This window comes from Gymnodraco acuticeps, unplaced genomic scaffold, assembly GCF_902827175.1.
Source record: "Gymnodraco acuticeps unplaced genomic scaffold, fGymAcu1.1, whole genome shotgun sequence".
NCBI classification, from domain to species: Eukaryota; Metazoa; Chordata; class Actinopteri; order Perciformes; family Bathydraconidae; genus Gymnodraco; species Gymnodraco acuticeps.
Genome location: NW_022989831.1, coordinates 347,490 through 369,180, shown reverse-complemented (window position 1 = coordinate 369,180; position 21,691 = coordinate 347,490). Strand labels below are relative to the sequence as shown.

The following is a 21,691-nucleotide window of genomic DNA, read 5'->3' as shown; positions in this document are numbered from 1 at the left end:
GTGCATTTTTTTTTTTTTGGCAGCTGGGTTTTTAAAGACTAAACAGTCTGTTCACAGCTTTCCGGTTAAAATTGGAAGTACTATAATTGCGTCTTCAGGTATATTTAAACCAAGGAAATGCCAAACACAACTGCCAAAATGTGTAGTTTTGTAACGTTGCCTTTCGCTTATGTGATTTTCTTATACTACAGGAATGTTGGCCATGGTATTATTACACCCACAGCTCATTCTTAAAGGCAGATCATCTCTGCAAGGGGTCTGGTATCTGTGTAAAGTGACTAAACCCCATGTAAGGATCCATTCCTGATGCAGGGATACCAAACTTCCTGATGAAAACATGAAATATTTCCCTCCCCCATGTCCCTTCAGTCACTAGATTGACAACTTCGGCCTCTTCCCAGATTCATAATATGTGTCTCGGTGCAAGGAGAATGGAAGAATGAGTTGAATGGGAACAGGAACTGAGGCTTATCCTCCCTCGTCTGCAGTGAAGGTAGATCAAAGTAGAGAAAAGGAGAATTCTAGACGGCAGGGGTCCAAGCAGCACTGTTCTTCGTGAGCCATTTCTGGTGTGGCTGTATCCAGGCAGGGTCAGCTTGTTTGAAGGCTCCAAGTGCTGCTTGTGTTCTTTGTTCCACAGGCTGCAGCAGCCTCCTCCACCATGGAGGGAACAAAGAGAGACGGGCTTGAATAGAAACTAGGTCATATCAGCAGCGGAGGATCAGTCTGTCGCCCCGCCGTGGGGACCACTGTGTCAGTGTGAATGCCATGTGTGATGCGCCCATGTGAAGTGGAGGAAAGTGAGAATGGAAGCACACCAACACAGTTTACAACTTCATAGCCCCTCATGAAGGACGGCTACATTGATTGTGGGTCGCAATTGAATTGACACACCTCAAAAGCCCCTATCAAGACGAGAAAAGGGGTTCTTTTCTGTGTAGCTGCCTGCCTTTTTTAGATTAATTTCACGCTTGTCAAGTCACACGGGCCAAAATAAACACCCATTTCACTCTCAGCAATTTACATTTGCATGGGCCGCTCTTTGGGGTGTTTTCGTTCAGGGTACAGTAGTGCTGGAGGGGCGGATAAGAAGCAGACAGGATTCAGCCAAAATTCCCTGTGAAGCTCAGCACTGTCTGGTCACGGGGCAGGTGGAGCCCTCTCCCCTGCTCTCTCGGCCTTTTGTGATGTTGTGTTGGCTTGTCCTGTTTGGCTTGTTGCCAGGCAATTGAATGACCCTGCAGAAAACCTACTGCTTCCTGTCTGTGCTCAGGTGCAAACAGACTGGGTCTGCAGGAGAGAGGACCATCTTGTGACAATGCTGTAATGTCTGAAGTGGTTTTGGAGAGTTATGAGTGCTTACAAGAGACTGATTGATAGTAGATGTATTTAGACATGTGCCAATATTTGAGCTACTGCACTGGGTATTATATTTTACAGTTATAAAAAATGGAGGTGAGCAAATGATGCACAGCTGCAGGAACTATGAAGGAGCGGCTGTGTGTTCTGTTTCTTTCTTTTCTTTCAACTAAACTATAATCAAGACACATTCTTTTTTATTTTCTATTATGTTACATTACATTAGGACTCACACAATGAGTGTGGGCGGCTGCTTTGCAGATGCACTGGACTCTACAGCAATTAGAACCATGAACGATAATTATAATGCTTCTTATAATTTAACATACGGTTCATTGTGAACATGCGTCAGGACAAACTATTGAAAGTTCTCCAAAGTTCCCCCACGGAAAACAACTTTATACAACTTTTTTATTTGTTAAATCATCCCCTCGTAACCAGATAAAATAAAGATGCTTTTGCTGTAGTGCTAACTTGCAATTCTCACGTCATTTATCCACCAAATCAGTTCACCTTCAGCCTGAAACACAAGTCCTTCCCTCCCTTACACATATCCTCTGATGGAGAGAAGGAGCCTCTGGATGAATGGGCGGGTGGGGGGACGTATGGACCTGTTAGTAGGATTTGTCGCTGACATGCCTCCGCTCGAGTGCCAGCTGGCCACCTCTAATTGATTAGATTTGATCTCGGGGTGACGATTAACGCCTCTGTGTCTCTCCGTGCTTTCCGTGTGTAAAAGGCGGCTGCAGAGCGGGATCGCCTCCTCAGCACCTTGCAGAGTTGCATCGGTTTGTGGTTGACAGCCATCCTCATGAATCCCACTATACCAAGCCCTTCCCCTCTCCTCTAAAAAGCTCTTAAGGGATTGGCGAAATAAACCTCTTTTCCTCACTTCCAAGAACCTGGCAATGGGATACTGTTTGTTTCGCTAAAAGAATGTGGCAAACCATATGATTTAAAAGCCTGTTTTTCACTCAAACACATGGGGTTTCTCTACGGCTATTCTGTTTTTTAAAGTCACTGCAGAATAACAGATGCTCAATTACCACAAAGAAAGTTATTTTGGGTCCTTTTTCTGGAATACTTTTACTTGTATCTTCCTAAGAATGGGGAAGCAGATACGAAACCTTTTTTATGGCAAACGTCTCCCTTTCTTTCCAAAGTATAGTGACTTGATATATAATGAGTGGCTGCTGTGTGGGATTGTGTGAGGACAGACTGTTGTTTTCTTTCTGAGATGTGTCACCGAGGGGAAGATGTGGTGGCCCTGGATGTGTTTGCGTCTGTGGCTTTGCACTCAGGAGCCGGGCTGTGCTCACTCACTGTCTGATAAAAAAGAACCTTGAGTGGCCCCCTAGGGATGCATACCGGTATCCGGTATTACCGAAATACCGGTTACTGGTGGCTACGGTATACCGTACCGAAATCAGATCCGGTTTCGATACTTTAAAAAAATAATACTAAAAATACTTTTAAAATTAATTTTAAAAGTGAGTCCGTGGCCCGTGATGGTGGGTGTTATAAATTAGATTGCATAATCGTTTTTCTTTATATTTTATGTATTTTTGTTTGTTTAATACTAGAAAGGTAAAAGTCCCACAAATGAACTGTGATGGGATTTGTTTTCTCTCACCAGTGAAGGTAATGTTGATTTTAAAGATGAGATTTGTTTGTTTGTGCAATGCCGAGATCTCATGACAATTATTCTATTATGTATTTGTTCTCTAGTCGAATCTCAGGTTTAACATTAATTATAACGGTGCTATAACGGTCTGTTTGCATTGACAAGATGTGCTATTCACGCGGCACACCTGATGGCGGGTGTTATAAAAGATATTCCATAATCGGTTTTCTTCATATTTTTTATGTATTTTTCATTGTTTGTTCAGTACTAAAAGGTCCAAGAAGTCCCACAATTGAATTTAATATTCATTTGACATGTTAACTATATCGTAAAGTGCTTCATGGGAGTAATTGTGGGATGATACATTTTCAAAGTATCACGATATGTATCGGTTGAGTATCGGTATCGTTCAGTGGTATCGGTATCGTAAAAAAGTCAACAATATGCATCCTTACCCCCATACCCCTTGCCTTTTTATACCATTTCACACTCCAAAAAAGGTACCAGCCGCTAAAGGGGCCCTCCCTTTCTTTCCCAATTTCCGACACTTTTATCTGTTAAGTAACTCCCTGTAGTCTGTAACAGGCAGAGCTCCATGTTAATAATAAAAAGCGCTAATTCCCTGAGATTACAAACGAGATTAGTCGCTCCCCTTTTAAATAAGCTGCCTTTCTGTATGACATGTCTTGTTTCTCAGAAATGTCCCTAGAAGCTCCACTTTAAGGATGCCTACAGTCACAATGACATAACTGGCTTGTAAATATATCCCGATACATTCTCAAAGGGTTTAAAAACAAAAGGAAGCGGCTGAGTCTGTCTGCTTTCAACCTTCTGTGTGGTCTAGATGGCAATGCCTGGGGGAGGAAGAGGAGGAGGGAGGGAGGGGTTTGTGGGCGTAGAAAGACAGGGACAAAGTGCCCAGGCCCCAAAGAGCTGCTGTAGCACCGATGGGATGGCGGAGACCTGGGGGACAGGAGGCCAGAACGATGTGTTTTCATGTTTGGGTGAACCTGAAGATTAGTTGTAGCCTGTGAGCCGTGAACCTACCGGTTGGCTGGCGGCGAGATGAATGACTAGAAAGCGCAACATTACAAGGTCACCGTCAAAGATGGAGGAGAGCACAGTAACATTGTTCATTGTGTTCATTGTTTCTTTCAACATGCCCACATGCACACTTTGGCTTCTGCTAAGTTGTATGTTTACCGACTTGTGCAACAGGGCAAAGGCTGAGAATGTGTACCAGGGGCTTAGCGGTGATTTGAAATAGACTTCTATGTGGGGGTGGTTGCAACTCCTAAGGGCACTTTGAAAACGCATTCACTCCTAGAGAGGTTTGATCAATTTGCTGCCACTTATTTGGTGCAGTGAATTGAACCATTATTATCCAATGACGTGCGTTTTTCCCACATGAAGCAGAATGTGTGTATTGTTCATAGAAAGGACAGCATGGTGGCTGTTGAGTGAGCCTGTGTCTCGCTCTTGATGGTCCTGGGAAGCTAGGGTTTACTGTACAGAAACGACCTGTTCCTAACATCCCAACGCCACAATAACCTGCTAATTACATGCTGCGCTGAATGGAATCTCTGCGGAGTCTCAAATTTGCTGCATAGCCCTCTTAACAGCCAATTTCCAAATGAGCTGTGATCTTTTTGAAGTAAGAACAAGAGGTCCTTGTTCCTATTACATAATGACCCTAGTAAAAACCCAAATATGTGAGCAAGCAGTGCTGTAAAAGTGCAACCATCTCCTGTCCCGTAATCTGGAGCTTTGCCGCGAGTCTTACTCCCGGGCCGGCTAAAAAGGTGGCCCCTGCTTGTTTTCCAGTGCATACTTGACATTCCATCCTCAGTGCACACACACTAGCATACAGTGAGGCAACAGGCATGCTAAGTCAATGAAGGCCCGCACTGCCTTGAAAAGCGAACCACTGGACCTTTTAGTAATTTAATATAAAACTCGAGGAAAGTTGTGCATCCGCTGTGTTCATGCGAGAGGCTGCCGGCATTCTTTCTACTCTTTCCTCTGTCTAGACCTTTTAGTTTCTCTTCTACTTTTCCTGTTTGCTCTGTCTCTGTTGCTTCCTCTTCTGCTGTCAGCCTCGTGCTCCCCTCTTCACCTGTCTCTCCCCTTCAACCTTTCCACAGAGTCGAGCTGTCAGATTGGATCTCGGTGATGACAGTGAGGAAAACCCAGAGCTCCTCGGTTCAACCTGTGACCACCATTATTTTGTTCCTCCCTATTATCCATCCTCATCCTTGCCTCTGACTAAACAACAGGATTAAACCCACAAGAGCCCCAGGCCCTGAGCCTTCAAGACAACCACAAGAATTGAAGATGTCAAATAAGGGTTACGGGGAATCCTGCTGTTGTGTAAAATGCAGGATTTTACCTTTTCAATACATTCTATGAAGTATTGGCTATGTGAGCCAGATAGCATGCTTCACTTAGATCATTTGTTTTCACATGTTGAGGTTAAAGGCGTACATTTCAGAGAACAGTAAGGTTTGATTGAAGCAGGCAGTGATGCTAGCAAAAGTTAATAAAATATTCAGTGTTTAATTTATTCTTGGCACAAAGTGGGAACCCCCCTTTTGAAACCGACCATCATTTGATACTCCCATGATAATGGAGCAGTTGAAGCTGGAGTAGCAGCTACTTAATGCTAACAGGCAGGTCACATTGCACGCTGTCGTTGCTGATTGAATCCCCTCCTAACTACAACGATTATTCTGGCAATGTAAAATGAAACTGATGGAAAGCATTAGCTGCGGATGACATGATGTCTTAACTAAAGGTAAACACTAATATCAGTCAGATTTCACACCAGCCATGATGCAGGTAATGTTGACCGAAATACATTTATTTGAATGGGATTGCTTTGATGTGTAGATTAGCTTTGTGAGGTTAAAGGTACCCTGTAGAGGTTTTCTTTTGGATGCATTTCCTTTCTCAACCCACCATTGTTTACATCCATGTTTGAAGTGGTCTTCTTCACTGCCTCCGTTAGCACATTGCAGAATAGCTTGGCCTGTTACTGCCAATTGTGGATCAGTGGAATAAAGTGATATTATTGATGGGAATGAGTATGGCGTGCCTGTGCATAAGAAACTAAACGGGGACCCACTCGTAGAAAAACAGCCAAAAATTGCTTCTACAATTCTAAAACTCCACAAGGAATCTTAAAGTATGCATGTGGTGCTTTTACAAAATACGTTTTTAACTAAACAAAGAAAATGTGGTAATTTCACCAATTGGATACAGTGATTTCCCAAAAAGGAAAGCCATCATATTTACTGTCACACCATCCAGTTTTCTACGAAGATACGGAATGGTTAGTTTGATCATAATATCAGGCTAAATGAAGGATGTGAAACTAAAGGGGTATTCAGTTTGAAGGTTCTAAAGGCCACATAACTGCAAGTTGTAACCTAGATTCTAGCCATGCCCATTTCAATAAGACATGCAAATTACATTTTTGTTTTAACTCTCTTGCCTGCTTATAGAGTCACAGATCTTTCCCAAAATACACCATTATCTCAAAGCATTCATTTAAGTTTGAAAAGCCTGTCAAATATATTCTTGAACTACACCAACTGGGTTACAGTATGACCAAACTGCAGGAGTGTTGCTCTAACTAAAAAGCCCAGATGACAGTAGAGAAGATGTAATTCAAGCTTCCTCCGTCTCTCTCTATCTACCCCGTTGGTAGTAGCTCTCTCCGCTCTAGTTTCCATAAAGCCTCTCCGCCTGTCAGCCTGTGATGCAGCGTGGCGTACTCGCAGAGCGGGTGACGGGGATACATCACCTATTTCATTTGCTCTCCTCCTCACTCCGTTGCTCACTGTGCTTTATCGGGTCCTTCCCCTGTCGTTCCCTGTCCCTCTTCTCTGGGCCTGCCTCACTGCTGTGGCTCGGTGCACTGGGACATCATGTACCCAGAGAAGGTAAGAACCTCTAGCTGGCCTGCTTTTGATACCACAATCATTTATGTCCCCCCCCCCTGTCTCTCAGCCCTCCCTGAATCTTTCCCTGCCCGAGCTGTTTGGGCATTTTTTGTTCCAGAGTGATTGCTTTCTAAGCCCTTCAACTTGAAGCAGACAGTGTTTTGCACCGTTATATGTCAGATATAGCATCGGGCACACGTGGGCGTTCTTGTACGGGATGATTTGAGCAAGTAACATGACCGCCCTACGCTGTGTTATCCACAGAGGTTTGCATACAAGTGATGATGCTCTGGGCTCTCGATGCACAGTTACATAACTGATGCTGGCTGTGTTCAGAGCCTTTTAAACAGCTGCTAGTCCCTCTGCGGTCTCCTGTTTTGGATGAGCGGACAGGTCAAGCTATGCTAACACTCAACCCTCTGAGGACAGCAACCACGGTCTGAGGAACTATTTTCCTTCAGTATCTCTTACAAAGCTGTCTCTGTTGGTCGTATGTGGCTTAGCACGATGACGGTAAAGTCATATTGATATTGCTTTCTGGGTATAAGAGTGTTTTTGGCCGTGGCTGCCGTGCTGTGTTTCTGGTGTGGTGTACCGTGTTTCTGATTCCTCCTATTACTTCCGAATCCACCTTGGGGATCGGAGTCTGCAGAGCGCTAAAGTGGAGCAAATGCCCTCCCCCCAGGTCTTGGATGTGTGTTTCCTCTCCTTGTTTTCACCCACATTGGCGTTTTACCTTCTTAGAGACCAACTGATTTGCAGCAAATCTAGCTTCTTAAGAGAAACAGTTACTGATGTCTGTCAAAGATTTGTTTTCTATGTCCTTTTGGACGAAAACCAACTTAACGGATTTCCTCTCTGGATGTATTATTTCAACTTCTTTTAACTTGTGCCCTCATTTCTGTGCTTTGCCTACTCTTTCTTGACTTGTTGCACTTTATTGTGTTGTGCAACAGCTTGTATTCCTCGTTATAATACGGCATATCACTGCAGATTAAAGACAATATTTGTGAGCCATCCAATATTTCTCTGCTCTCACTGCTGTTCTCAGGAGAGGCACAGCTGTTGCTGGTTGCCGAGAACTTGTGGAAGCATGGCAGTGTGGGCGTCTTTGAGCATCAAGGGGCGCGTTTTGTATCCGTCATATGCCACTGCTATCGTTAATTGCTTGGCGTGGCTGCCAAAGAGACAAAGGATGAGCGGTGAATCAGTCAGCGCTGAAATAGTCTCGCTAGCCGCCGTCTTGCCAGAGGTCATTTACTGGGAAAGAGAGATTAGAATTGGTAGGTCACCATCATCTAGCAGCGGTGGAAAGGTGTGGAGGAGTTGCTGAAGTGTGGTGTGATGTATGTTGAACCTCTGCATTCTGTTGATGACATTGTGCTGCTCAGTTTATTGATCTTCTTTCAGTAGAGTTTGTTTTGCTGCTATGCTTTATCATCAGTTAAGGTTTTGAAGGGCATTTGTACACTAGTTTTTGAGGATGTGCGGGATGCAATAGTGAGGAAATGTACTTATTAATAACTTGTGACAACACGAGTTACCAGTGTTCAATTTGATGAACACAGGCGCTGATATGTCAAAAAAAAGGAACTAAATGGGTTATTTTTTATTTAAAAAGAAAACTGAGCGTAGCGGTGGTGAGAAATCTTTAGTGTGGATTTCAGAACACAGTGTGACATCAGAAACACTGACTAGCATGGCAATCCCACTACAGTCCTGTAACAGCCCTCTGAATTAACTTTCCAGAACTTCTGTGTTATTGTTACTCTGCAGCTGTCACCGAACAGCGATGCTAACTGTGAAAAACAAAGGGGATGCAGTGAGAGAGAGAAAAGGGTGCACTCTATACCAGTCTGGATCCTTCTTCTAGTTTTAAAGCTCTGTCATTTCAAACAGCAAATCCAATTTTACCACAGCATTAACACACAGTCCTATAATTACACTTAGATTGGCTCAGTTCAGCTCAGCGGGGAGTGTGCCAACCGAGCTCTGCCTTTTGGGGATACAGTGCATGTCTCTGTACATTTCCCTCAAAGCTGGCCACAAATAGCTCACAAATAAAGCAGAGACACTGGGAGGCTGATCAGCGTTCACTCTAGTAGGCGGAAGAGACTTCCAAGGCCAGAAGACTTTCTGTGCCCTTGTTTTTGATTGGCAGAGAGGCACTCCCAGTGTCCATTAATGAAATGGATATGCCAACGGTAACGGATGTCTCTGTGTTCCTGTCATGCTCTGTTGCCTCTCTAAAACATTGGCTGGTTTGATCACCTCTTTGTTTAGTTGATTGACAGCTTGTTGATTATTCTGACAGGAAAGGATTATAAGGTTTTAGTCATAAATAGATAGAACAGCCAGTACTTAATGCAAGGGTAACCTTACGGTGTTAAAACGGTGCTGCTGTTTTGCGGGGGCCCCCTCTGGTTTCATTTGTTTGACTCCTTTGAAAGCATGGTATCTTTTGTCCTGCCGTTTGTCATGAATCTTGGTCAAGTCAGCTTTATCTTGCCTGAATGGGAGCAAAACAAACTTATGTTTTGAAGTGGGAGGGCCAATGCCTGACTTTTTTGACTGTTATGGAGCATTTCCACACCAGTTTTTCAAACCAAGAATCAAAAAACATTTATGAATGAAAATAAATGGATAAAGGGAAGTTGTTTATAGTTCAGTAAGGACACTCATCTTTCAATTTCAAAGGTTTAAGCATGTGTCTCAGATAGGGCTGCTCGATTATGGCAAAAATCATAGTCTCGATTATTTGGGTCAATAATTGCGATTATTCATTGACTTTGAAAACATCCATTTATTGTGAACAGTATGTTTTTAACAGTTGATTACCCTGAACTTTAAGTATAATTCAACTGAAAAACCCCAAAAAAAAAAAATTTGTTTTATTTCGATTACGTTGTTTTCGTAATCGTTGCAAGCCATAATCGTAATCGCGATTTAAAATACGATTAATTGACCAGCCCTAGTCTCAGATTAATAATCAACCTTCCACATAACCTGCATACACAAGGACATGTGAATATAAAAAGAAATATTCAAACACAATTAATGAAAACTTAGATTATAATAGAATTCACCAAGCCTGTTGCACGTGTCCTTCAGTTTCTCTTTGTTTAGTCTCCGTTGGGGACCAGCCAGATTGTTTACCACTGATGGAGGTTACACAGACTCAATCCAGTCTGCTTATGTTTCCTTAGTGAAGAGAAACCAGATAGTTGAGCTCATTTGACCCCAGTGGCGCTAACCATCTGCTCAGACAAAGGTGCCTTATTAATGCCTGTTTACATCTTTGCACTTTATTTCCTTGTTATAAGTGCATGCATATCATTATAAGTATGTGTAGTCTGACAATCATGTGGCCTTTGAGCTCATTTAAAAAATGACCTTTTAGCTTAATTTAGAATGTGACTGTATGCTGATGTCTTGTTCAGGTCATTTTATTCTGACTTTTTCTACATTTTAAATTACATTTTCTTTTTACTGACTAAGATCTGTATTATAATACAATTGATTATGAACTCCAGCCTTATTCATGACAAAGGTCAGATGTCTGAGTACATCACATTTGACTTCCCTTTTGTACTTTCTGTATGAGTTTGTTTGGCTGCTTCAGCGAAAAGCCGGTGTATAATATGGTTGTTTTTTTCAGTGTCTGCTACAAAAACACTGTTTTGAATGGATTAAGGAAAGACTCAGTCCAAGCTAGAGTGCCATAATCATCTAAACAGTGGTACATGCTTCACTGGCTTCAGGCAGCAGTAACTGTGGAACAGAGGGGCTTACAGGTCAGCCCGAGCCTGGACAGCCCCAGCCCCCCCCCGCACAAACACACTAGAATGCAATCTTCTTACGTATCTGGATTAAGAGGTTGTGTACAGTACATTCCTGGGTTAAACCCCCTCCGTTCCCCCCAAACTCCTGTTCATCCCACACCAACATGTTCCAGCGTTTTTCCCCATTGTTGAACAATGTGCTTATTGCTCTGCGTTGATCCTCACCCTGATTTTGTTGGGAGGAGTGTGCCATACTGTTGATAACATAAGACTGTGAGGGGGTTAGTCCAGTGTTATTTTGTTGTTTCCTAATACACAAATACATTGTCTTTTACTTTTGTCTCTATCTGGCGTTAATTGAGAGGCGAGTAATCCGTCTTTCTTAGAGTTTGGGGTTATATGTGGCTGCTCTATGGCCCGGGCCAGGACCCCCTCCTGGTGGCCAGTAGAGGTTTGTTGTTGATTTGCCAGCCAATCTCCAGGCACTTGAGCCCCTATTGATCTAAAACAAGTGAGTGTTTGCAACCATGGCGACATATTCAAATCAGACAGCAGCCACTCAAGTGTTTATTCGGTTGCGTTGGATATGTTAAGTGTGGTCTGTTGGAGGTGATGCCAAAGAAAAAACAGCTTCTTCACGCAAGGATCCTTACATTCTCGAATATTAATTAAAAGGGGAAGCATTGTTATTTCAGATCAAAGCATTAACACTCAAGTAATATCTCCTTAAGAATATTTTCTAAATGTGCACAATAAAAAGGGTAACCTGTCTTTTTATGAATGATAGTGTAAATGTATGTTAAAGTTGCTCTTTGCAATAATTTGTATTCATAATTTATTAATGTTATGTTACCAGCTGATTTCAGAATTATTGTTCTACTAACTCCTGTTTCCTCAATATTACTCAATGTTACAAGGATAGTGTAGGCCTAATATTATGTTAGTTCTATGTTGGTGCCATCACTTTGAATCATTTAGACTACAGTAATCCGGTATTCTAAATCAGTGGTTCTCAAACTTTTTTCAATAATGTACCCCCTTTGAAAAACAAATTCAGCCAAGTACCCCCTGATCATCGCAAAAACAATGTGTTAGGGAAATGCCTATATAAAGAGGTACAGCGCTGCACCATCGGTCTCTGATTTATTAAAACAACAACCTTGTAACTGAGAAACACTTAAAGGTAGGGTAGGTAAGAATGGAGAAACCAGCTCGAGTGCGCTAGAATTTTAAAGTACACAACTGAAAAAATCTGCCCCTTCCTTCAGACTTCCTTACAGAGCCCCTCCTCCAACACACACGAACGCGCACATGTGAAGCTGAAGCCAGTCCCCAACTCCGGGGACTTCGGGTGGCAGTATATGCCGTGAAGTTGTTTGCGGCCTGCCAGTAAACCCAAAGCAGAAGTAGAAGAAGTGACATCAGCGGCTTCATTTGCCTAATCCTCCCTCAGGGACTTATTCTGGTGTGAACGCGATCTGCTCTTTAGTTCATCAGGACTAAAGAGTTCTGATGAACTAAGTTCTGATGAACTAAGTACGGCAAAGTACTTGGTGTGAAAGCGCCTATTGATCCGTACATTTCAGGCCAGTTTGACATAGTTTAGACTTAATTTTCTACCCATAATTTGGTATTGAATCCAGTCAGAGATATGGATCGGAGAGGTAGACATTGTTGCTTATTAACAAAGTTCCCAGAATTTGGATGTAATCTCATCAGTTCTCCAAAAAAGCACATTCATTACATTCCGCTCATTGTTAGCGGCTCACAAAACAGAGTTATTAAGCTCAGTAATAGGATATTTTCAAGCCAAATGTACTTATTTAGGGATGGGAATTTGAAAGCAAATGTATATTTGAATATTCGACCCCCCATAAAACGGTTAACCGGTTAACCGAAATGTACATATCCTATAAAAAAAAAATTGGGTAAACATTTTTTTTTTTCAGAATTGTTTTTTTACATTTTTGTTTTACCCAATTTTTTTTCAAGAATTTTTTAGAAATACATACATGTTCAAATAAGTGTAGAAACCAAGTCGAATTTGTCAAATGTATTGAACTGGTGATCACAGTTTGACAGCTATAGGCCTACAGCTTTCATGTGTGGAGGCGATTCACAATCAGCCCAGCTGTAGAGAAGACCCTCTCAGCTGGAACGGAGGTTGCGGGTATAGCAAGGTATAGCATGTATAAATAAGTTTAATTTGGCATAGTTTGACCTCTACACCGCACTCACTAACCTGGTCGAAATATTTCCACACATTACTCCTTTTTGATGCCTGTCAATAGGACTCTTCATAGAGTGTAAATAATTACCGGACTATGACTGGTAAAATATGTTGAATACCGGCAAAACTAAATCTCTCCAGTCAAAATGTCTATGCACTTTGCCGCCACACACGGTTGCCCAGCAGCGCTTATTGTTGTTTAGGCTGGCCACTCATGTGTCGCGAGTGTTGACAGGGGGCGAGGGAGCACGCTCATGAACTGTTGGCGCCGGAACCTCGCAACGGCTGCGGAGCTCATTTGCGCCACATTTGGGCCTAAGATGAGGTTTGAGTCTGCGTGATCTGCGTGTAGGGAGGGGCAGCAGCCATATCATTAGCTAGAACTAGCTAGATCTGATGGATTTGGACATAAACGCGAGTGAAGTATAACCGGACACGAGAGAGAGAGATCAGCTCTGCCCGCTGTGAGGGACCGGTGAGCGGAGCAAAACACACCTTTAGACGTCACCTAACACATTTAGCTATGGCATAGTCGTATATATATATATATATATATATATATATATATATAGATTGAATTATTCAATTTGATAATATGTAATCAACTTAGGCATCACTCCCAAAAAATTTTTTTAATTAAAATATTCATAACTCATATTCGAACACATGAATAATTATTCGAATACCAGAATAATTTCGAATATTCGATTAATCGTTCCCATCCCTATTATTTACTGCTAAAAGCTCAGATCAAACCCACTGACCCTGTTCACTACTCCCATTGAACCCATAGCTCCAGATCCCTGTCAGCATTACTCAGCAGGAGTGGACCACCTCATGGCTCAGGGTTACCGAGTGCCCGGTTCCAGCCTGCACGGTGCACATTCTGTCAATGGGCCTCGGACAGTTTGGCAGACAGAGTTGCCTTTACGTGCCATTGCCCGTTCAACAAAACAATAGCACCATTCTTGCTAATGTGGCAAGACATGCCCAGTGGAAATTGAATTGCTTTCCACAGAAGCAGCTCTTTGACAATCAATTACCCAACCAAGAGCCTTTAATGGGTCACTCAGAGGACGAAAAGGAACAAGGCCGTTCGCTAGGATATATTAGAGCCTGGGAAAGTGTCACTGTATGTAACAGGTTGTTCTGTATTAGGAATTTGGAGCAGGAATGATTATTACCCTGGACTAGAAAATATTAAAGGTCCCCTATTATACTGTTTTTCATCAATATATTATAGGTCTCAGATATATACAAACATGTCTCTGAAGTGTTTGGCTCGAAATACCAAACAGATCATGTATTGTAGCATCCCTGTTTCAAACGTGCTGATTCTCTGTCCACGCCCCTCTTCCAGATATTTGGTTAAAAATAACACAATGGTGCTCTAGGAGGAGAATCAGGTGATAGGGGGGGGGTTACCTTGGTTGGTTATTGGCTAATGGTTACACAAGCCAATCGATATGACATCATAAAGTGGCCTAAATTGGATCAGCTCATTTTCAGACAGGTTTTTATATAAATGGACCAAGACAAAAAGTGAGCTAATCTTTTTTCCTGAAACTTTCAGAATCTCTTTACACAGAGGGGACACATTTTTACATATAAAATACATGACAAAGTGGATTTTGCATAATAGGTGACCTTTAAGAAATTGTCTTTGTTTCTTGACCCAAATGTAGGCGTGTAAATCAGTAGGTGGTAGGCAGTCCAGGGTTCAGTATGTGGTCATGTTTTCAGTGTGACACGCAGACCAGTGGCCAGCTGATGATGCAGTTCATTATTCTAAAGACCCCAAGCATGTGACATGGGCAGTATAGATGACAAGGCAGCCCTCTCACTGACAGAGACAGTTCACAACAATGGCTTTACAGTGGCTCGCCTGCTACTGGAACTTTTCTCTGGAGAGGCATGGGGCTCAGAGAGGGGAGGGCTGGCTGGATTGGCAGGCTCTGGGGTAGTGGGCCGAGTGACCCATGACCCATTCCATCGGCACACAATGTACCTTTATGTCCCTCGCATGTCCGTCCCCAGCACGCACTCGACCACTTGAGTCATGGTATGTGGGCCAATGGGTAGATAGGCTGGAGATTTAAATGTGCCCTTTTAATTATGTGTATCCCAGAAGCCCACTCTCCCATATCTCTTGGCCTCGTCATCACAAGACCCTACGCATTATTAGTCATTCATGTAAAATGACAGACGCCCATTGCAAGTTATGATAATGAGAGCCCAAAGCAGTGTCTAAATACAGCCAAATAATATTACGTTTTTAAAACCAATTATCAGACACGTTTGGTATTCTACCAGAATATTACTAGCTAAGGATCGTCTATCAATTGACGGCCTGTCAATAAACTGATTCAGCACCAGTAAGGTATACTTTAACAAATGAGCTCTAATTAGAATGCTGATACACGGTCTTGAGTGCTTGGCAGAAAACATATAGCCCTGAGAGAATGCCTTTTTTTTACCTAAGCGATTAAATGAAATCAGACAAACGTAGTGTTCATTATGAGTTGGGTGAATTATAATGTCTTGAAAACCTTGGCTGTCTGATGCCACTGTATTCCCAAGATATGTAATTATTGCATACCCTGTACCAACACCAACTGCGTCTAATTTACATAATATATTCTGCTAGGCCTCATCCAGCAGTAATTTGCAAACTCGCCATATGTTTTTGAGTGAACCAAAATCAGTGTTGTTGCTCTAAGTTTTTCTCCTGTGCCTGAGGCAGAGGAACATAATGAGTTGCTCGGGTAATTCAATTTCCTCATTGTAGATGTGTTGGGAATGCCGACGTCCTCAGTAGGAGGCCCCCCCGCTGTCAGCCTCTCTCACCACAGATGTGATCTTACTGTCTGCTGTCCCCAAAAAACAACCCTCTCTCTCTCCTTCCTCTCTACTCATCACTCCCCTTATTCAGGATTCCTCTTTCCTTTCATCCCTGACCTTTCACTGCGAACCACCATGCCACCATTGCTGTGATTCTTATCTGGCATAATCCTACCTGATGTTAAAGGAAATCTTTAGTTTCTTCTTCAAATAGTAATTAATGAAACCTTGATATTCTACAGATTCTGTGGTGTCTACATACATCCTGTAGGAAATATGCATTTTCATTCTGCTGATATTTGCTGGTTGAACCTAGGTTGTTTGCTCAGATCATTCTTAAGATTTCTACATCTTCCGCCTCAAGAACCCTGCCTTTCACTTCAATTTGTAGCACACCACTTCCTGTGTCTGTCTGTGTTTGTGGGCTAGTTGTCTTTGTGTGTGTGTTTGTTTACCACAGCCTGCTGGGTTGAGGGTATCATCTGGGAGGAAGTTTCCATTTCCTTTGTGAGTGGCTACCGCCTGTTGAAGTGGTACACACCGCCCCTCGGCACTCTGTTCCACCACAGATTCAATCAGCGTCATAGAGAGTGTGATAACGACGGGTGGCCTGAATATTTCAGGCCATATACATGCTAACGCCTGCACACACACACTCTTAAATCTCTTGCTCTCTATAGCACGTCACCGAGGGTTAAAGGGTTACGTTGGAGTGTGGCAGCAGAGGAGGAAAGAGTGAGAGATGTGTGGAAATATGCTACTTGAACCTCCCGGGTAGCAGGGTGGCGCTTATCTGGGTCACATTCTGGAAAGGAGGATCATTAAACTTGGAGCATTTGAAATCAACACACACTAATGCACATGCATGGTTCAGACAGAATCACACAGCTAGATACAGAGTGCGCTTGCCGTCCTTTTTATTTTCTTTTGTCGTTCGCTGTACATAAAGCTCAAAGGCATTGTGAGATAAAAGCTGTGCGTTTGATTTTCAATTAACCTGATTCACCGGGGTTTATTCCCGATGCGCCAACACCGGCGTGCTCTGTGACTCCAAGGCGCTCCCACTCTCTCCTTACCAGTAATGAGTCATCATCTGTTCTAGCACATGCAGACACACTCGTCTTTGTCTCTGCCATGGGCATCTGTGAAGAAATACAAGAGAAACTATATTGTATTGTCAAGTTTGGTTTTCAGGTACACATTTTAACAATATAAACAATATATCTTTAGTTCACAGGGTGACGCACCCATAATTGTCTAGTGTATCACTTCATCATTTGCCAGCTCTTGTTATCATCCTCAAGCTATTATTAGTGATTCATCATTTATTTGAAGTCTAGGTGCACTGATGCATCTGTATACCCGAGTAAGCCTACTTTGGTTTTTATATTATTGGAAATACATACTAGCATATAGAAGTATGTGTGGGGATCCAAGCATTTGACTTATTGTTGAATCCCACAAACACATATTTGTTTACAGAATTGGCAGAGCTGACACTGCATGAAGAAGGCTTCTATTCAGTGACACAAATCAGTGCTTTACTCAATATGTTGACCCTTGACTAAAGAAAGACATTTCCGCTGTCCTCTTTAAATAGGAGCATTTTGTTTCTCTATCTTAAAGCAGCTCAAAGTAGTTCAAAAGGGAACTTTTTACTGTCATACCGCACAGCAAATGTTGTGAGATTCCCCCAAAGTAAGCACATTCAATGTACTTCTGCTTACTCTCCTGATCTACCGCTAAATGACAACATTTTCAAAGAAATGTCATGTCATAGTCTACTTGCCAGCTCATAGAGTTCTATTGTTTACCTGGAAATGTTAGCTAAGCCATATTTGAACCATTATATACAGGCTTTAATGCTAAATAACGCCATTTATGCTAATTGTGAAAATTGCCCAACATATGGAAGTTAGCATCCGGCAGTTTCTAATGGGGACCCTTGCTATACATTTCTATCATAAACTTTGGGTTACTTTTTCGGGTTCAAAGTGCAGGTTGTAGACTGTCACTTAGGACTTGTGAGATGCATATTAACACTTTTCTTGTCATTGTATTTGTAAATACAATTTAAAATAATTTCCTTTTTTTCTTTCACGTGCAAAAATGAATCCCAATAAGTTCATAATTGTTAACAAAAGCAATCCGTGAGTATAGTAATGCATATAAAGAAATTATGGCATTTAATGCAATGTCAATATTTGACAAATATTTTATACATAATTATGTTGGTACATAAATAATACTGATGTTCAATATAAAGGCCTTACAACCTGTTATCCTGCGCTGTGTTTACATGTGTGTGTATCTGTTTCAGTAGTGTCTGTGCGTCAGACACACAATCTCAATGAGATCTCCTCATCACAAAAAAATGGTGACGTTCCCATGGCAGATAACTCCTCCCTCCAATCTGCCACACGACTAACGAGGTAGATAATAGCACTAATCTGTCACCATCATCCTCATATATTTTGGCTGACCTCTCTCTGTTGACAGACTGGGAGGAAGCAGTGAAAGAGACGTCTGGATCAGCTGTGATCACTTTGTTTTCACACACAGCTGGTGGCAGATTTACCACAACTCCAAAATCTAATCTTGATAAGCTTCTCCCAACACTCAACAAAGGAGGGAAAACACAGTGGGGTTTTGGGCAATTTGATGATTGCAGATGTTTGGGTGTTATTTGCTGTGTACAATTGGGTTTCAAATGGCTTTTCTTGATCACTGGGATTAGGCCCTCAGGGTTGTTTTTGGCTTACTTTCTCGGAACTGTTTTGAGTGCAGCGTCTGTCGATGTGACTGGAGCGTGTGAACCACAGACTTGATGACCTCTGGATCGTGACCCCTGACCTTTTATGGCCTATTCGATGAAAGTTGAGCATGGCCACCCGTCAAGCAATCCACTCTTTCTGTCACTTTCTTTCTCTCGACACCTTCATCTGCTCTTTCTTTTCTTTTCTCCATCTCTCTTTCTCTCTCCATGTGAGAGGCTCAGGTCATTCAGCTAATGAGTGCTCCTATTTAAGGCGAGCACCAGGGCCCTAAATAGATCTTAAGATCCTTTAATCGGCCGCTGAGGCCTGTCCTGTCCTGTATGACGACAATCTGTGTGCAGTCAGGCTCTTACTGTAGCCACCACCTGCCACGTACACATACCTGCTCGGGACACCCTAGCCCCGACTGGACTCCCCTCTCGTTTTTGGACCATGTTTTCATACCTGAGGAGCCCAAACTACATTGTGAGTAGCTGTCATTGTGCGCGCTCAAAAAGCAGACATGGTGAATGTGGTTTTGTTGAGGCTTAGGCTACTTGGCTGAGGAAAAAGTAGAGCGGGTGTCAGTGAGTCTCTGAGTGTGATTAAACCATGTGGCTTCCATGTGATTTGGTGGTGTTAGTTAGCTGAGAACATTTATAACAAGGGGGAGAAAAGCAGTTGACACAATGTAATGATAGACTCTCTAGGGATATTGACATTTTTACAGAAAAAACAAATGTTCAGAGGTTAATTAGGTTATGACACATTTTTACAACCTTTATAAAGCTCTTCTGTTAATAGACTTTTGGCTTACATAATACATAATTGAAGGTAAAAGGAATGCTATACACCAGGGGTGTCGATCGCGAGATGTGTCTAAAAATAGAACAACAATATTCAGTTTTATCGTTAATGTCCTATAACATAATCTTCCTGTGCCAGAATAATGCACTTGAACGCATCAAAGCTTTGTGATTGGCCGGCGTGACCCCATGTGTCGGGGCGTGGCTGGTGGGCAGTGGGCTGACGTTGTCCGTGTCAACAGGAGTGACAGTCCGCACACACACAAGACCGCAATTATGGCAGAAGCAAAAAAGCCCAAAATATATAATTTTCACTCCGAGTGGGAGGATGATTATTTTTGTATATATATTCCAATTCAAAGTCCATCTGTCTCATCTGCAATGCGAGCGTGGCTTTACCGAAGAAGGGTAATTTAAAAAACAGTGCACAAACGCTAGAAGGAATTCCCTCCTAATTCTGCCCTACGCTCCAAAAGGGGAGGGGCCTGAAAGGACAGCTAAATGCACAGCAGTCCATTTTCACCAGGCCCAACAACAAGAGCAAGGCTGCTACCATAGCATCTTATCGTGTCAGTCACGTTCTTGCGAAGCACATTAAGTCTTTCAAAGACGGCGAAGTTGTGAAAGAAGCATTCCTGGAGGCTGCCGACGCGCTTTTGGGGGACAGTAAAAATAACAGAAGCATTTCAACAGGTTTTTGATATAATAAAAACTCAAGTTAGATACCGTTATTAATCAGCTGTAAGTTTTAGTTTGTTTGAACTTATTCATTATAATTATTGTACAAAATGGTATAAGAATGCAATCTTAAATTGATTATAGTCAGGGGTGCACATAACGTTTTTGCTCTGGTTCTCAAAGGAGCACCTGGAGATGTTGCTTGGTGCTCATCCTTAAAATGAAATAAATAAACCGGTCTTTATTTGTCAGACACACGGCACAGAACACACAGAGGTGAACACAGAACACACATGCAGAGGTGAACACAAGACAACATTAGCATGACCAGTAATCCTTCAAGCTGTCGTCACTACCCTCCTGACTGTTCTCCTCACTGTCTTCCTCTCTGTCAGACATGGTAGCTGATGATGTAGGCCTACTACTTTCTCTCTGGTTGAGTCTGCGATTAGCTGCTTGCATCCACAAGTCAACAGCTGGTTTTGGGTCGAAAGCCCAGTTTTAAAAGGATATGTTTGGTTACTGTCCTATAGTATACATTGGAATGATTTCAAACCTGTTTATCCCAATAATTATAAAGGAGTGCCTTGAAAATATGTGTTTATAAAAATGGTGACCAAACCGTTTGAACTTAGACTAAAGTGAACTATCTAAACACTCAGTCCTTTACCTCACTGAGCTGTAGTAGTTATCAGTCTCTCGGTCTGACTGGAGAGGACTCTCCCTCCACATTATTGTAGAAACATCTACTTCTTATATCCGTTAGAGCAGCTAGCACCAGATTCTAATAACAACAGCGCCGGTACCGGGCGGTGCGCCCTTCTCTCTCTCCCTCACTCACTCGCATTTTGGCTGTGAGCTGCGGGCGCCAGATAAGCCAACATCCCCCATTTTCATCACTTACAGCGCCCATCGTACAGGGCAAATGAAACGTGTAACCGGGGTGAAGAGGGTGTTACATTTACTTAATTATGAATATTGTTACATCAAGGCCAAAAATTAGGATGAGCACCAACGGTCAAAACTGTTTTTTTCCCTCCCAGAACTACCAGCGCAGCGCCTCCACAGATCTGGCGCCCTAGGCGAAAATCAACGCCAGTGCGACGGGCCGGCCCTGAGTTCATATGCAACTCTCAAATATCTTTCTCTCTCTCCTCTATTGTCCCTTCTCTCTCCCTCTCTCTCAATGTTGGTACGCAAATGCGCCTTTTTTCAAATGACCCGGTGCTCTTTTTTTGGCCGAGGTGCACATGCGCACCTGCGCACCAGTTATGTGCAGCCCTGATTATAGTCTATTATCAATTCAGGTTGAGAAACTAGAGTTGCTTGCATCCTATTTTAAAGGCATTTCTTTTTAAAAAGGAGAATTCATTTAATGTATCTACTGCAAAACAAGTCCTACGGTAAAGTCTGTACAAGCGAGTTCTTGAGTGTCCATGAATGTAAGAAATGCAACGAAAAAAGGGTTTGATTCTATTAATTTTGTCTTTTTTATTGCAATTTGGCAGCAGATTCCTGTGTAGCTTCAGATCTGAGTGGTCTTATTAGTAAGCCTCATTTATACTTTTGTAGCAACACTATTTTTATATAATGGCAAGAAAGGGTTCAGTCTTTTCTTTTTCCCTGTGTCATATGTGGCAGCACTGTTCAATGTTTCTTGAAAACATTACC

General features: G+C 42.4%; 1 protein-coding gene across 1 annotated transcript in view; it reads left to right on the top strand.

Moving 5' to 3' along the window:
* Positions 1–21,691, top strand: part of arhgap12b (Rho GTPase activating protein 12b) — a 65,480-nt gene that overhangs the window by 4,855 nt on the left and 38,934 nt on the right.